This window comes from Loxodonta africana, unplaced genomic scaffold, assembly GCF_030014295.1.
Source record: "Loxodonta africana isolate mLoxAfr1 unplaced genomic scaffold, mLoxAfr1.hap2 scaffold_43, whole genome shotgun sequence".
Taxonomy (NCBI): domain Eukaryota; kingdom Metazoa; phylum Chordata; class Mammalia; order Proboscidea; family Elephantidae; genus Loxodonta; species Loxodonta africana.
In genome coordinates, this window is record NW_026975144.1 from 785971 (window position 1) to 799791 (window position 13821).

At 41.5% G+C, this 13821-nt stretch overlaps 1 long non-coding RNA gene across 3 annotated transcripts in view; it reads left to right on the plus strand.

Moving 5' to 3' along the window:
• Positions 1–13306, plus strand: part of LOC135229624 (uncharacterized) — a 156722-nt gene extending 143416 nt beyond the window's left edge. For all 3 annotated transcript variants that reach the window (XR_010320301.1, XR_010320300.1, XR_010320299.1), the window contains 2 exons: positions 5659–5806; positions 12913–13306. This is a non-coding gene — a long non-coding RNA (uncharacterized LOC135229624). The remainder of the gene's footprint in view (positions 1–5658; positions 5807–12912) is intronic.
• Positions 13307–13821: the final 515 nt, after the last annotated feature.

Below are 13821 nucleotides of genomic sequence, written 5' to 3' on the forward strand. Positions count from 1 at the left end.
CCAGAGACTGATCTCTCCTGACAACATGTCCAAAATATGTGAGATGAAGCCTCGCCATTCTTGCTTCTAAGGAATATTCTGGCTGTACTTCTTTCAAGACAGATTTGTTCATTCTTTTGGCAGTCCGTGGTATATTCAATATTCTTTGCAAACACCGTAATTCAATGCCTTCAATTTTTCTTTGGTCTTCCTTATTCATTGTCCACCTTTCATGTGCGTATGAGGTGACTGAAAACACCATGGCTTGAGTCAGGCGCACATTAGTTTTCAAGGTGACATCTGTGCATTTGAACACTTTAAAGAGGCCTCTGGCAGCAGATTTGCCCAATGCAATGTGTCGTTTGATTTCTTGACTGCTGCTTCCATGGGTGTTTATTGTGGATCCAAGTAAAATGAAGCCCTTAATGATGTCAACATTTCCTCCGTTGTCATGATGTTGCTTATTGGTCCAGTTGTTAGACTGTTAGTCTGCAGTCTTTGATCTTCAGCAGTAAATGCTTTAAGGCCTCTTCACTTTCAGCAAGCAAGATTGTATCATCTGCATATCTCAGGTTATTAATGAGTCTTCCTCCAATCCTGACGCCTTATTCTTCTTCAGACAGTCCAGCTTCTCGGATTATTTGCTCAGCATACAGGTTGAATACATATGGTGAAAGGATACAACGGTGATGCACACCTTTCTTGACTTTAAACCATGCAGTATTCCTTGTTCTGTTTAGATGACTGCCTCTTTTTCTATGTACAGGTTTCTCATGAGAACAATTAAGTGTCCTGGAAATCTCATTCTTCCCCATGTTATCCATAATTTGTTATGACCTGGAGTAAGTCTCAGAAATAATGTGCCATTTCTTCCAGTTGGTTGTGCACGGCTGCCTACTTCCCTAGGTGGTAGCAGGTAAGGCCTGTCTCAGAAACACTCCCCTCCTCACTAAGCATGAGTTTTCACACTGCTCCATCTTCTTTCCCGTGTGTGTCTCCTGCCCTCCTCAGTGGCTGGGGAAAATGATAGTAGTCCACTGATGAGATTTATTCTTTTATTATACTTTATTTTATCATTTGTTTTTATAACATAGTTCCGTTAAAATCAAGGGTAATAAAAATGTTTGTGTGATGGAAGTGGATAATCCCACCCATTGTGTCCATCTAAAGTTTCATGAGAAAACTGTGCCCACAACAGAGGGCTCCCACTCCTCTGGCTCACTGTATTTTCTCCTTGTTTATTTGCTCTTCCCTCTTTCCTGATGGATGCATGGGACCACTGAGCTTCAAGACTCCACAATTCTGCTTTTCATACCAGTGTTACTGTAATCTTGGGTTCATGGGCTGCCTTGCCACAGATTTACTCATTCTGTTTCTGTTAATTATTTCATTACTTAAAAATCTCTCATGAATTTTTCCAGAAGTACATTCTATTCCTCAAAAACTTGGAAGCAATGGGAAAGTATGCAATAAATAACAAGAAAACATACGTAATGCATAGAATAAATTATTAACGTTCTGATACGTCTGTTATCTTACTTATATTGGCATGTATGTGTGTTAGAGACTCTGGTTGATGCAAATGGTTAATATCTTGAGCTGCTGACAGAAAGTTGGAGTTCCGGTCCACCCAGAATTGCTATGAAAGAGAGGTCTGGCAGTCTACTTCCGAAAACTCAGCCACTGAAATCCCTATGGGGTACAGTTCTACTCTGGCACACTGGTGTCATCATGAATCAGAACTGACTCAGTGGCAACTGGTTTTATGTGTGTATTAGCACACATATTTATGTATATTAACACGGATATTATATCCTGATATTTTCATTCATCATTAGTCTTTTCTCATGATAAATTTTTTTGTTTTTTTTTTAATGAGGGCATTAAATTACTTTATAATATTCTGTGTGCATGTAGTATATGTTTTTTAACAATTTGAACTATAGTTGCAATAATAAATGTGCATGTTTCTAGTAACTTCAACCTATACTTACATCTTTTTAACATACATCTCTGCCATTAAATCTCTTTGTTTAATTATTGTTTAACACTCTTTATGCCTAAAAGATGGTCTCAGAAGCAGCCCTGATCAGTTTTTCTCCCTCTTACTCATGAAGCCCCTTAATGTATCCCAAGGTATCAACTACGAAGGATTTTACGTACTTATCGTTTGTTTATTTTTCATTCAGTCAGTATATTCCATGGGCCAGAAGTAGTCTATGTTATGCAGATACAGTGGTGAAAGGTACACACTGTCCCTGTCCTCATGAAGGGGACAACCCAGTGCAGGTGGGAGGAGCACTGGGGAAATGCAGCTGAGAGCAAGGACAGACAACCCTCCAGGAAGCACACTGGACTTCAGAGAGGCTTGTTGGCTGCTGTTCACCTGGCAGGCTTCTAGATACCCGAGTACCCTTGGGCTTGGTGCCTGCTCCTCTCTCTGTTGACACCCTCCCTCTAGGATGCCTCAGTGAGTTCACTGCTGTCTATTTGTAGCTAAGGACGTGAGGTTTATACCTCCATCCATTCAAACTCCTCCTGGGTCGAGACTCATATATTCAAATGTCAGCCTAACTCTCTGTATTGACCTCTTTATGCATTATAATGATACATTCCTCATATGGCCATCATGAAAAGCAAACATGAAAGGAAAAGCACAGGAGTGCCTGGCACCAGTGTAGGTACTCAATGAACATTAGCTGTTGGTATTATTCTTGACATCTCCGTGTGGGGTGAAGTTTTATTACCTGACATCTCCATGTGGATATCTAACACCTACACCATGTTATCTAGGCTATGAAACAATTCTTGGTTCCAACCACCATTCCGTTCTTATCGATGAATTTCTCAAGGCTTCGGTGATGGGAGTGTGTGTTTTTCCACACAATGGACATGATTAGGAATGGTAGGCCAGGTCCTGCACAAATAATTGCTCCAACATTCCTATGGGTGACCATTGAGACAAGTTTCAGCCACTGAATGTAGCAAAGAATTGGAACTACTCTCAGCTGTTCATGTGAGTACTCTCAATCCAGAATATCTGGTAAATCAACTGTTAGGGATTGAATTGTGTCCCTCCAAAATGTATGTGGAAATCCTAACCCCTGTACCTGTAATTCTGACCTTGTTTGGAAATAAGGGGCCTGCTTTTATTATGTGAATGAGGTCATACCAATGTAGGGTGGGTCCTAAGCCTAACTCTTCTTAGTTATAAAAGGAGCAGAATACACACAGACACAAACAGGTGAAAAGGAAGACAGACAAAGAAGACAGATGCTTCTAGAAGGCCAGGAACACAAATGATTGCTGGCATCTACTAGAAGCTGAGGTAGACAAGGAAGGACCTCCCACTACAGCCATGCCCTGAATTCGAACGACTACCTGCTAAACTGTGAGAAAATAAATTTCTGTCCTTTAAAAGCCATCCAGTTGTGTTATTTTTTGTTATGGAGGGACTAGGTAACTAACACACATACCCGTGCTTATAAGTTCAGCCCAGTGCAGAATAATTTTCTTCCCTCCTTGGTCTAGCCCACCCGAACCTGCTCTTTCCCTATCAGTGTCCTTTGCTTTCACCTAAGAGCTATGACAGAGTCAGCTTGATGCTGACGCATTGAAATTTCAATTTATTTTTTATTTATGATTACTATTAATTCCAATATTTTCTACGGTTTTCAATGGAGACAGTCCTATAATCTATGAATAGCAGTTATACTTTTTTTGTACTAGCTTACACTTCCAGTGTTCAATGTTTAATAAAAATAATGATAGAAGCATCCTTATTTTATTGTTTATTAATTTTAAAGAGAATGTCCCACCCGTCACCATGAACTATCACGCTAGTTGTAGTTTTCCACGTTCGGGAACTCCTTTTCTGTTCCATGTTTGCACCTAGTCCTTATCTGTCCGTGTGATTGGATTTTATCAACCTGCTTTGCCCCCATCTCTTGAGGTGAGCATATGTCTTCTCTTCTTTCACCTATGCATGTGGTGAATGAAATTACTAAATCTTTAACGTTCACTCAAATTTGTATGCCTACAATAAACCGCCTTGATCATGGCATGTTACGTGGTTTACCCTTTGCTGGATTTCCTTTGCTGGCATCTTATGTAGGGTTTTGCATCTCAGTTACTGAGTGTGCTTGTCCTCTAACTCTTCTTCTACCTTCCTTCTCTAATTTGTTATCATTTTTAAACTAGCCATAAGGATCAAGTTAGGGGAGTGTCTCATGGTTTTCTAATCTCTGTTGACTGCGTACAAGATTAAAATGACTGTTTCTTGCATGTTTGCTGGAACCTGACTGGAAACGATCTAGGTCTGCCATTTTCTTTGTAGGGAGATCTTGAACTACTGACCCATTTTATTTAGTGGTTAAAGGCCTCTTCTGGTGCTAATTTACTTGTAAAAAATTCTGATGCGTGTTCTAGATTGCTCGAATCTCATCTTTAAATATTGATTATCAGGGCTTGTAGCCTCATGCAAGCCAATTAATCAATCCCAGATTTCCCCAAAGTCAGGCTCTGCAACTCTTCGCGGTACCAAATTCCCTCATCTAAGACTTATTTGCAAAGAAAGATACAACAGTATGCTATCTACGCAGTTGTGTATCCGCAGCCTTCTTGAGTCCATAACGTGAGGTTACAGTCTTCTAATACTTTTTTTGTAATTGTTCTCTTTCTTATTTTTTTTTCCTTTTTTCACTGCCAATACCGCCCCCCCCCCAGTCTAGTAGTTTTAAAGTTGTGCGTTTCAGGTTCAAGTCTGTAATCCAGCTGGGATTCTGTGTGTGCTGCATGTGTGCATCAAAAGAACACGCTTCTAGAAGCAGAAAGCAGGCAGTGCGACTGTTCGGTGGTTGGCGGGGCGGGGGGAGGGGAGCTGCTGCCCAGAGAGGGCGCCCGAGGGAGGCAGGAGATGCCGGGCTGCCCACCGCAAGCCCGCAGACTCCAAGGAGGCGGAACCTGCGTGCGCCATGAGCCTTTTGAGACAGGCCCAAGCCCGCCCAGCCGGGTGCTAACCTCGCACCCGCCAGGCTTGCGGGTTCCCCCAGGACTAGGGGAAGCCTGAGGCCAAGGAGGGCAAGGTCTAGGGTCTGGACCTGGGAACTGGTTCTGCCACGTGTGATCGCAGCGCTTATGCTGGGAAGGGGGGCAGGAAGCATATCGCAACGTGCGTCCGGACGATGACCCAGAAGGGCAGGAGTTATGGTCACCCACGGACTCTGCGTCTGCATATGGACGCCCCCAGGGTGCAATTCCAGGAGCAGAAGGCAAAGCCACAGAGGCCACAGTGCACCTCGCCGATGCTCCCCAGGGGCATTGCCCTAAATTTGGGGAACAGTCCCTCCTCTGGGCTAGGGACTTTGTTTCCTCCATTGTCATCACTGACTGTGAGCAGACTCTTGTCTAGGCAGACTAATGAGGAGTTATCAAAATGAGCTTCCAAGTCCGGATTTGAGTTAAGGATCATAAATTAACACAGAGATATACGACTTTAGCAATAAGTGCCTGCTTGAAGCCCAAGTTGCCTTAAAACACGGAATTTCAGTCTTTCAGCTCCTCTGCTAATCTAGGGACTAAGAACAGGATCTCACTGGAGCTCAAAGATGTGGGGCACTGGGAATACTCTGGGTCTGTCTGCTCATGGCTGATTGCCTGATTCCCAGTTTTATTATACAGCTTAAATACAGACCAGAAGAGGAGTTTGGGGCTTGACACCTGACATCTTAACACCAGTTCCTGTTTCTTGAGGAAGGAAGAGGTAAAATAAATCAGCGTTTACTGTTTCCTTCTCCATCCCCGGAAGTCCTGATGAAGACCCTCTCAGGTAAGGATTGACAGGGAGCGGCTTGGTTTACTATTCAACTTTGTCCTTCAGTAACTTTGTTTATGTCCTGCATGTAAACTGTTGTGCATTGAGAAGCATTCTAATTCTTGTGCAGAAGGACTAGACCTCCTGCAGAATGACTATATTGTGCCTCCCTCGGGCACCCCTGTCTGCGCAGCACCCCCCAACGCCAACTGCCCAACCGCCTCTGTCCTGGCATTCTGCTTCTAGAAGCGTGTTCTTTTGATGCACAGATGCAGCACACACAGAATCCCAGCTGGATTACAGACTTGAACCTGAAGACCTTATGCAGAATGACAATTTATGAACCACTAAGCTCAGTACTAAAGCAGGTACTTACCCCTCAGAGAAGGCCCTGGGGGAGGTTGACACCTGCATTCCCCAGCGCTCCTGCTGCTCTAGAAGTGCCTGAAATGCCTCTCTGGGAAAGGCCTTCAGAGTAGTAGGCTCATGGCCCACGTGGGAATTCAGGCCTATTTTTCTGTTAGAACATCTCATTTCGCTCTGAAAATATTATTATCCAGTTTATTCACCAGGCATGAGTACAGACATCTCATATTTTCAAAATTAACCCCATTCTCTAATACTAATGTGCCACCAAGAGTATATTCCAAAGTTTTTCCAATAGGCTAGAAAGTCTTTGCAAAGAGGGGAGTCCTGCGCCATGTTGTACAGTGACAACAGGGTTGGCATAATATGTTTACCGAGATACCTACCACTTTTTTAAATTTTTTATTGTGCTTTATTTGAAACTTTACAGAGCAAATTACTTTCTTGTTCAACCATTTATACACAATTGTTTTGTGACATTGGTTGCAATATTCATGATGTGTCAATATTGTCCTCTCCTATGCTCCAGTTCCCCGTTTCCATCCGCCATGATTCCTGTTCCGTCCTGCCCTCTTTTCAGTGCTTTTGGGCTGGTTTTGTACTTTTGGTCTCATACACATGATTGAACTAAGAAACACTTTCTTCACGTGTGTTGTTGTTTGTTTTATAGACCTGTCTAATCTTTGGTGGAGGGCGAACTTCCGAAGATACTTTCCACTTTGTTGCTTTCCATGATTCCTGAAATTCCAAGCCTGCCACCTGAAGAACTTCCTTTAGTGTTTCATTTAGAGCAAGTCTGGTGGCGATGAATTCTCTTAAGCATCTTTCACCTGAGAATGTCAATATTTTTCCTTTACTCATGAAGGAAATAACAGCCTATAGAACACTGGGTTAATGTTTCTTTTCTTTCAGTGTTGAAAAAAATGTTGTTTTCACAGCCTTTTGGCCTCCATGGCTTCTGATGATGAATACAGAGTCATTCCAATTGTTTCTCCTGTGTGAGATGAGTTGTTTTCTCTCTAGCTTCTTTGAAGATATTTTCTTGGTCCTTGTTATTCCACAATTGACAATGAGGCATTTGGGCATAAAATTATGTGAGTTTAACTTGTTGGAGTTTGCATGGCTTCTTGAATCTGTAAGTTTATGTCTTTCAACAAATTGGGAAAGTGTTGAGCCAGTATTTCTTGAGATACTTTTTTCTACACCACATATTTTTTCTACACCTTATGGAATTCCAATAAATAAATGTTAGATATTTTTGAATTTTTTTGAGGCTCTGTTCATTTTTTTTCAATATTTGTTCTCTGTTTTCAGATTGGATATTTTCAATTGAACTGTTTTCATCTCATTGATCCTTTTGTCTGTCAACAGCATTCCGCTGTAGAGCTGATCAAGTGAATTTTTTATCTCTATTTTTCTGTTTTTCCTGTCTAAAATTTTCATTTGTGAATGGTTTCTATGTATTTTTCTATTTTTCTAAGTTGTGCCTGTTACTTCTTTGAGCATGGTTAAAGTAGCTTTTTAAAGTTTTTGTCTGTGATTCCAAGACTGTGTCTTACTTCAATCTTACAGAAAATGTCAATGTTGTTTGTTTTAGGAATCACTTGACCCAGTTATGTTCAGGCTGCAGGTTCTTTCCCAACTTCTGTGTGCTGTGGCTCAGATGTCAGTTCAGATTTTGAAGACTTTGCAGTGATATTTGGATGTAATCTATGGGAGTGTCACTCAGTCTGGGACCTTGTTGGTGTTCTAACCCATAATGCAGTTCTCAAAGGATTGATCTACTTCTTAGGGTCAGAGCAAAGCATATGCAACTGTGGGAGTGGGGAGGGGTATGAAAAACAACTTTATGGTATCCCCCTCTTGAGCCGCCTGGTCTCTGTCTCTCTGAGGCTCTCTGATGTCTGAGCAGCTACCTTCCTGGTCCACTGGCAAGAATGTTGGGGCTTTAATCTCTTCATTCTGCTGCACAATTAAGTGACTGGGTCTGCGTATGAGGCCAAATAATGGTAAGATGGAGAAAATGTAACAGAGATTCCTGTACATTATTTGGTCCTTATATACTTAGGTCAGAGAGAAGGCACACTGTTTCGGGTGATACTTCGAAACAGGTATGGAGAAAAAGGCATTAACAGGTCGATAGCCGCATACTAGGTGTTACGGATTAAATTCTGTCTTCCCAAAATGTATATATCAGCTTGACTAGGCCATGCTTCTCAGTATTGTGCGATTATCCACCATTTTGTCAGCTGATGTGATTTTCCAATGTATTGTAAATCATACCTCTATGATGTTAATGATCGAGGATTTGAAGCAGTTATGATAAGGAGGCAGGGCTCAGTCTACAAGATTAAGTTGTGTTTTAAGTCAATCTCTTTTAAGATATAAAAGAGAAAAGAGCAGAGAGACAGGGGGACCTCAGTAGCACCAAGAAAGAAGTGTCAGGAGCAGTGCATCCTTTGGACCTAGGATCCCTGTGCTGAGAACCTTCTTGTCCAGGGGAAGATTGGTGACAAAGACCTTCTCGTAGGAGTGACAGAGAGAAAAAGCCTTCCCCTGGAGTTGGCACCCTGAATTTGGACTTATAGCCTCCTAGACTGTGAGGGAATAATTTTCTTTGTTAAAGTCATCCGTTTGTGGTATTTCTGTTACAGGAGCACTAGATATCTAAGACACTAGGTACCAGGAGATGTACATTTCCCAGCTCTTTCGCTCCCAGGGACACTATGACTAAGTAGCCAATGCCATAAATCCATGCGAGCAGACTGTTCTGATTACTGCTTTGACTCTACTGTCTGTTATGGTAACCACACCCACCTTGTCTTTGTTGATTGAGTGCCACCACTTGGCTGCTACCACCATGGGGTCCAGTCAACTGCATTGTAGTCAGGTGTCTTCATTCAGTTAGGGCAGTTCTCACTGTGGACTCTTACTTACATAAAATAGCAACCACAGAAGTCTTCAATAATGCTGGGGCTTGCTCCCCAAATTTGTACCTCACTGCTATGGTAAAAAGAGAGCCCTCTGGGCACTCCGTGTGTGGGTCTGTGGGTCCAGCCTAATAAATCCATTCTAACATTCCAATTTCCCTCAGCCTTTGGATACCTTCTCCTACAGTATACAATGGCAGATCTGCCATTTCCACTTGATTTATTTTAGGCCACCACTTAATCCATGCTTCAGTAAACCAGACAAATAAACTATGAGATCCTTTTCTAACCTCTCAAGCTGAAACACTGAATGAAGAATCTATGCTTCCTGGGCCTATATCAATAAACTCAGACTAATCCACCTTTATGTTGCTTGCACCGTTATCCCACACCCATAATAGCCATTCCCACACATATTCACCAGGTTTCTGTATGTATATATTAGAAAAATCAAGCAGTTCTTTTGGAGTTTAGCATAGCTTTTCCTGGGTCACACTTCATAGCTCACCTTTTGGGGCTTGTTGGGACTGAAGTCTAGGTATAGGTCTAGAAGCAAAAATGGGCAGTGGCAGTGGGATGTTCAGCCGTGTCTTATAAGACATCTGCCTAAGGTGATGCCCCAGGCAATGCCCCAGATACCACCCCAGGAGACAACTCAAACAAGACACTTCAGGCACAGCTGAGGGTAATCTCATTAGATGGAGGTGGAAGGGATAATGGTTTTACTGGGAAGGGTGGCTTAGCCGGCAAAGTTAGAGAATCTCTTCAGATGGGAGTAAGAGGTCTGGTTCTGTTAGGAAGAGCGATTCAACAGAAATTGGAGGTTCATTGTCCCCCGCTTCCTGACTGTCTGCCCATATGTCCTCATCCCAAGTTTCAGGATCCCATTTCTTCCCAATCAGTGCCCTTACTTTAACTTCAGAAACCATTTGAGGTTGGATATTCAACTGGCGCTTTAATTCAGTCACTCTTATGATAAGAATCTGAGTTTATTTTTGGCAGCATTAACCTTGTTACTATAAGAAATATGGTTTTCTTTCTGGGCACAAGTGGCAGCTTTCAGATCTTGTATGTGGTGCTTGAGCTTTGAGTCCATTTCTTTCATTCACCAGTGTGGCTAGCAAAAGCAGGACCAACCAAGCAGCTTCCTTATTATTCTTATTCTGACAAAATTATAGAAAAGTATCAAATATGTAATCAGGCAGAGCCTTGTCTCTCACAAATATTTGATCCAGTTGTAGTAGTATTTTGCGTATTTCTATTGTCACCTCCCACCATGGATTAGCAGTAACCTATTTACTACTGGAGACAGTCATCAGTGCCTTTAAGATTAGCCAGACTTGAGAATCAATTCAGAAAACTCATCCTTAAGATTTGGTTCCTCTGGAACCAGTGTAGGTACCAAATGTCTTAGCCTGGGATCTCTAGAGATGCAAAACTGGTGAACAGAATATATATATACACACATATATATGAAAAAAAAAAGAGGGTGTGTATATATACGTGTGTGTATGTGTGTGTATATATATATATATATAAAATTTTTTTTTTTTTATATGGAAACCCTAGTCGCATAATGGTTAATAGCTATAGCTGCTAACCAAAAGGTTAGCAGTTCTAATCCACCAGGCGCTCCTTGGGAACTCTGTGGGGCAGTTCTGCTCTGTCCTGTAGGGTCACTATGAGTTGGAACCGACTCGACGGCAATGGGTATACACACACACACACACACACACCCATATATGCTTACGTATGTTAGTTGTGGCTGTTAGAGGCCATCGATCCTGTGTAAAACAGAATGAAACACTGCCTGATCCTGAACCATCCTCACAATCATTGCTATGTTTGAGCCCATTCTTGCAGCCATTGTGTCAGTTCATGTTGTTGAGCGCCTTCCTCTTTTTTTCTGACCCTCAGCTTTTCCAAGCATGATGAGCCTTTCCTGGGACAGGTCCCTCCTGAAAATATGTCCAAGGCACGTGAGACGAAGTCTCGCCATCCTTGCTTCTAAGGTGCATTCTTGGTGTACTTCTTCCCAGATGGATTTGTTTATTCTTCTGGCAGTCCATGGTATATTCAGTATTCTTTGCCAACACCATATTTTAAATGAATCAGTTCTTTGGTTTTCCGTATTCATTGTCTAACTTGCTCAAGCATGTGAGGTGATAGAAAATATCATGGCTTTGCTCAGGCACACCTTAGTCCTCAAAGTGACATCTTTCCTTCACAACACTTTAAGGAGGTCTTTTGCAATAGATTTGCCCAATGCAATACATTGTTTGAATTCTTGACTGCTGCTTCTGTGGGCATTGATTATGGATTCAAGTTAAATGAAATGCTTGATGACTTCAGTATTTTCTCTATCATGGTGTTGCTTACTGGTCCAGTTGTGAGAATTTTTGTTTTCTTTATGTTGAGGTGTAATCCATACTGAAGGCTGTAGTGGTTGCTCTTCATCAGTAACTGCTTCAAGTCCTCTTTACTTTCAGCAAGCAAGGTCGTATCAGCTGCGTATCATAGGTTGTTAGTGAATCTTTCTCCAAAACTGATGCCATGTTCTTCTTCTTACAGACCAGCTTCTCAGATTATTTGCTCAGCATACAGATTGAGTAAGTATGGTGAAAGGATACCACCATGACACATAACTTTCTGATTTTAAACCACACGGTATCCCCTTGCCCTACTCAAATGACTGCCTCTTGGTCTACGTAGATATTCCGCATGAATACAGTTAAGTGTTCTGGAATTCCCATTCTTTGCTAAGCTATCCATAATTTGTCATGAGCCACACAGTTGAGTGTGCTTGTATAGTAAACAAAAATAGGTAAACATCTTAGTGATAGTCTCTACTTTCAGCCAAGATCCATCAGACATCAGAAATGATATCCCACGTTCCATGTCTTCCTCTGAATCCAGCTTGAATTTTTGGTAGTTTCCTGTCTGTGTACTGCTGCAACTGTTTTTAAATTAAATTCAGCAAAATTTTTCTTGCATGTAATGTTAATGACATTGCTCGATAATTTCCGCATTGCATTGGACCACCTCTCTTTGGAATGGGCACACATATAGATCTCTTTCAGTCATTTGGTCAGGTAGCTGTCTTCCAAATATATTGGAATAGACAAGTGAGCACCTCCAGCACTGCGTCCCTGTGTTGAAACATCTCATTTGGTACGCCATCAATTCCTGGAGCCATGTTTTTTGCCAATGCCTTCAGTGCAGCTTGGAGTTCTTCCTTCAGTACCATCAGCTCTTGATCCTATGCTACCTCCTGATATGGTTGAACGTCGACCAATTGTTTTTGGTGTATTGAGTCTTTGTATTCCTTCCATCTACTTTTGATGTTTCCTGTGTTGTTCGATATTTTGCCCATAGAATCCTTCAGTATTGCACCTAGAGGCTTGAATATTTCCTTCAGTTCTTTCAGCTTGAGAAATGCCAGGTGTTTTCTTCCCTTTTGGTTTTCTAACTCCAGATCTGTTCACATTATATTATCATACTTTGTCTTCTCCAGCTTCCCTTTCAGGTATTCTATTGAGCTCTTTTACATTATTTTTCCTTCCATTCTCTTTAGCTACTGTACATTCAAGAGCAAGATTCAGAGTCTCTTGTGACATCCTCTTTGGTGTTTGCTTTCTTTCCTGTCTTTCTAATGACTTTTTGTTTTTTTCATATATGATGTCCTTGCTATCATCCCACAACTAATCTGGTCTTCGATCATTAGTGTGCAGTGCATCAAATCTATTCTTGAGATGGTCTCTAAATTCAGGTTTGATATACTCAAGGGCATACTTTGACTCATGGACTTGTTTTAATTTTCTTCAGCTTCAACTTGAACGTGAATATGAGCAACTGATCATCTGTTCTGCAGTCAGCCCCTGCCCTGATTCTGACTCATGATATTGACCAAGTGAAGAGTGATTCAGAGAAAAACATGGATAGAGTGTGACCTAATTTCCATAAAAACAAACAAATGAATGTACTTACATGTGTCCCGGCAAAAAGAAGTGTGTAAAAGGGTACATATGTATCTTTGGACACTGGACACTTCAGGGGAGCAGGTACAATATACTTATGTGGGGATGGCTCTTATTATAACTTCTATATACAAATCTCTATTGTTAAATGTGTTATAAGAATGTAAAAGCTTTTAAAGTTTAATAACATCATACGTGTATGTGTGTGTATTTGAAACTTTTTTTCTTTTGACTATTTTATATATGTGTTTTGTAGTTATCTAGTTTTTTTTTTTTAGTGTGGCTATAGCAGAGATACCAAAAGTGGATGGCTTTAACAAACAGAAACTTATTCTCTCACAGTTTAAGAAGCAACAAGTTTGAAGTCAGGGCACCAGGTCTAGGAGAAAGCTCTCTCTCTTTGTGGCTCTGGGGGAAGGTACTTGTCTTCTATCTTCCCCTGGCCTAGGAAATTCTCAGCGCGTGGACACTGGGTCAAAAAGACGTGCTCCACTCCAGGCACTTCTTCCTTGGTGGTATGAGGTCCCTCTCATTTCCGCTCACTCTTCTCTTTGTATCTCAAAAGAGACTGACTCAAGACTCACCCTAATCCTGTAGATTGTGTCCTCCCTCATTAACCTAACTGCCTCTAATCCCGCCTTATTAACATTACAGAGGTTAGAATTTACAACACATAAGTAATCACATCAGATCACAAAATGCAGGACAACCACACAATACTGGGAATCATGGTCTGGCCAGGTTGGCACACATTTTG